The sequence below is a fragment of the Oncorhynchus keta genome, chromosome 19 (genome assembly GCF_023373465.1).
Source record: "Oncorhynchus keta strain PuntledgeMale-10-30-2019 chromosome 19, Oket_V2, whole genome shotgun sequence".
NCBI lineage: Eukaryota > Metazoa > Chordata > Actinopteri > Salmoniformes > Salmonidae > Oncorhynchus > Oncorhynchus keta.
In genome coordinates this window covers 7,143,314-7,147,426 of record NC_068439.1, presented here as the reverse complement: position 1 = coordinate 7,147,426, position 4,113 = coordinate 7,143,314, and the positions used below count along the sequence as shown (strand labels likewise).

Sequence of the window (4,113 nt, the reverse complement as noted above, 5' to 3'; positions counted from 1 at the left end):
AATTAACAAATGTGTGATAATATAACATGTTAACTGTTCATGACCAATACCTCTCTTTTCTCTATCGACCTACTCTACTGCTCCTCCCTCACTGTTTTCTGTTCGTTCCCCATCCATTTACCTTCTCCAACCCCTGTCTCCTCCTCTCTCTCTCTCTCCTCTTGATGTTATCTTTCATCTGCCATCTCCCTTTCTCTATCCTTCAATTCTGTCTCTCTGTCCTGCCACCTCTGTCTGCCATCTCTGTCTGGCATCTCCCTTTCTCTATCCTTTAAATTCTGTCTCTCTGTCCTGCCACCTCTGTCTGCCATCTCCCTTTCTCTATCCTTTCAATTCTGTCTCTCTGTCTGCCACCTCTGTCTGCCATCTCCCTTTCTCTATCCTTTCAATTCTGTCTCTCTGTCCTGCCACCTCTGTCCTGCCACCTCTGTCCGCCATCTCCTCTCTCTCGTGTCCGAGGAAGAGACACAAAGTGAGGATGAGATGAAAGTATAATAAAAGGGGAAGAAGATGAATGACAAGGAAATAAGGAAGCTGAGAAAGGAGAGAGTGACATTAAAGGGAGGAGGAAGAGGAGGGTGAAATTGGGGAGAGAGGGTATGGTTGTCCTTAAACCCTAACTCGGTCCACTCACATACGCACAACGGTTCTTCCCCAGCAGGAAGTTGAAAAGGTTTGGCAGCTGAACCATCGAGAGCGTCTTGACTAGATGCGTCACTGCTTGGTATGGGAACAGCACCGTCCTCAATTGCAAAGCGCTACAGAGGGTGGTGCGGACAGCCCCAGTACAACCCACCCCCAAGCTCCCTGTAATCCTGGACGTCTATATCAGGCGGTGTGGCAGGAAGGCCCTAAAAATTGTTCAAGCGTCCAGTCACCCGAGCCATAGACTGTTGTCTCTGCTTCCGCACAGCAAGCGGTACCGGAGCGTCACGTCTGACACCAACAGGCATCTATCCCCAAGCAATATGACTGACCAATAGAATGGGCAGAATGGCTATACGGACTATCTGATTTGACCCTTGTCTTTATTTATATTTTTTGATGCACAGTCACAGGACTCTACACACTCACACACACTGACACTCCCAACACACACATAACACGCACACACATTTATACTGACTCTACACACGTGCTCACATCTCATACGCTGCTACTCTGTTTATCGTTATGACGTCTATCGTTACTTTGTTTTTTTCCATTTATATTTGGAGGATGGATGTTAGTATGTTAGCTGGTCGGGAGCACAGACTGGCTCTCACCTCGTTAGTCAGTATGTGTTACATCTGTGCTGGCTCGTTAGATGAAAGGCGTTTCACCTTTGCTGTCCCTGGTGATATTTAATAAGAGCTGCTGGCCCAGTGCTCCAGTTGTCTTGATAGATGTGGAGGGTTAACTCCTTTAGTTGTCTCTCTCTCCCTATTTGATGTTCTAGACAAACAACATTTTATCTGATATCCCTGTTTTAAATTTGCTCCTGATTTTATGGTTTACTTGTTATCTTTAAGTTTGGTGTGAATTTTGTTTGCCTCTTCTTGGGAAAATGTTGTGGACGCTCATGGTGGGTGTCTTTTAGGTCCTAGTCAACAGACAGAGGACACACCCCCCCCCATGAGTGTCTTTCTGAACCACCCCTTAAACCCCACCCCTTAAACCCCACCTCTTAAACCCCACCCCTTAAACCCCACCCCTTAAACCCCACCTCTTAAACCCCACCCCTTAAACCCCACCCCTTAAACCCCCTGCCGGGGAATGTAACACTATACATATACTATACTATACTCCAGTATCCCTGTACATATCTACCTCCATCACTCCAGTATCCCTGTACATATCTACCTCCATCACTCCAGTATCCCTGTACATATCTACCTCCATCACTCCAGTATCCCTGTACATATCTACCTCCATCACTCCAGTATCCCTGTACATATCTACCTCCATCACTCCAGTATCCCTGTACATATCTACCTCCATCACTCCAGTATCCCTGTACATATCTACCTCCATCACTCCAGTATCCCTGTACATATCTACCTCCATCACTCCAGTATCCCTGTACATATCTACCTCCATCACTCCAGTAACCCTGTACATATCTACCTCCATCACTCCAGTATCCCTCCATCACTCCAGTATCCCTGTACATATCTACCTCCATCACTCCAGTATCCCTACATATCTACCTCCATCACTCCAGTATCCCTGTACATATCTACCTCCATCACTCCAGTAACCCTGTACATATCTACCTCCATCACTCCAGTATCCCTGTACATATCTACCTCCATCACTCCAGTATCCCTGTATCATATCTACCTCCATCACTCCAGTATCCCTGTACATATCTACCTCCATCACTCCAGTATCCCTGTACATATCTACCTCCATCACTCCAGTATCCCTGTACATATCTACCTCCATCACTCCAGTATCCCTGTACATATCTACCTCCATCACTCCAGTATCCCTGTACATATCTACCTCCATCACTCCAGTATCCCTGTACATATCTACCTCCATCACTCCAGTAACCCTGTACATATCTACCTCCATCACTCCAGTATCCCTGTACATATCTACCTCCATCACTCCAGTATCCCTGTACATATCTACCCTCATATCTATCCATCACTCCAGTATCCCTGTACATATCTACCTCCATCACTCCAGTATCCCTGTACATATCTACCTCCATCACTCCAGTATCCCTGTACATATCTACCTCCATCACTCCAGTATCCCTGTACATATCTACCTCCATCACTCCAGTAACCCTGTACATATCTACCTCCATCACTCCAGTATCCCTGTACATATCTACCTCCATCACTCCAGTATCCCTGTACATATCTACCTCCATCACACTCCAGTATCCCTGTACATATCTCACCCAGTATCCCTCATATCTACCTCATCACTCCAGTATCCCTGTACATATCTACCTCCATCACTCCAGTATCCCTGTACATATCTACCTCCATCACTCCAGTATCCCTGTACATATCTACCTCCATCACTCCAGTATCCCTGTACATATCTACCTCCATCACTCCAGTATCCCTGTACATATCTACCTCCATCACTCCAGTATCCCTGTACATATCTACCTCCATCACTCCAGTATCCCTGTACATTGTTTATTCTTATTACTTCTCGTGTTATTATCTTGTGTTATTATTTTTAGTGCTACATTGATATTGATTGCTGTATTGTTGGGTTTAGAGTTTTCTAGAAAGGCATTTCACTGTATTTGTGCATCTGACATTAAAACTGGCCCTGAGTAAACCTTAATCTGTTTTACCTTAAAAACATCCAAGCACTCGGGCAAGCATCATCTCTCTGTCTCTCTGTCTCTCTGTCTCTCTGTCTCTCTGTCTCTCTGTCTCTCTGTCTCTCTGTCTCTCTGTTTCTCTGTTTCTCTCTCTCTCTCTCTGTCAACTTACCTGGTCAAATAAATTAATGTATTAAAAAAATCACGCAGTCTCCTCTGAACAGTTGTTGGTGAGATGTGTCTGTTACTTGAACTCTGTGAAGCATTTATTTGGCCTCCAATTTCTGAGGCTGGTAACTCTAAATGACTGACTGATGTCTTGTTGACTAATGCATCTGGATAGTCTATGCCCTGACAGTATAGGAGATTGCAGAGAGGTAGCTAACTCTATAAAAGTCTATCATAAAACAGCTGGTTAACATCATTGTAGGCCAGCACATCCCACAGTACCTATTGACCCCAATGGAGGTCATTAATAATGATCTTCACCACATTGACCTCAACGGACGGCTGACATCTTGTCACTAAACAGTCTCGTGATAAATTCAGATTAATGCCCCCAGAGAGTCTGTAACCTTCTCTCGTGTCTCTTGCCACCAGTGACGGTGAAGAAAGCTCGTTTGCAGGAATTGGAGATTGAGAAAAGGAGCTACCTGCCTAACACTCTTATAAACATAATGATTGGCCAGCACCATCTGGCCCTCAGTGGAGGCCGTCATTAACATCATTAGCAATGTTGATTGACCACCGTCACCTGCTAGAGATTGCGAAGAAGGCTTGGCACTAAACACCAAGGCTGGCCAGACAAACAGACACCCAGACATATATATACACAC

At 45.1% G+C, this 4,113-nt stretch overlaps 1 long non-coding RNA gene across 1 annotated transcript; it reads right to left on the bottom strand.

Annotated features, from left to right (window-relative positions):
* Nucleotides 1-2,184: 2,184 nt before the first annotated feature.
* On the bottom strand, nucleotides 2,185-3,237 carry LOC127909612 (uncharacterized). Its single transcript, XR_008072209.1, has 4 exons — nucleotides 2,949-3,237; nucleotides 2,663-2,860; nucleotides 2,356-2,586; nucleotides 2,185-2,288 (listed from the first exon to the last, which is right to left on the bottom strand). It is a non-coding gene; the product is annotated as an uncharacterized LOC127909612 (long non-coding RNA).
* Nucleotides 3,238-4,113: the final 876 nt, after the last annotated feature.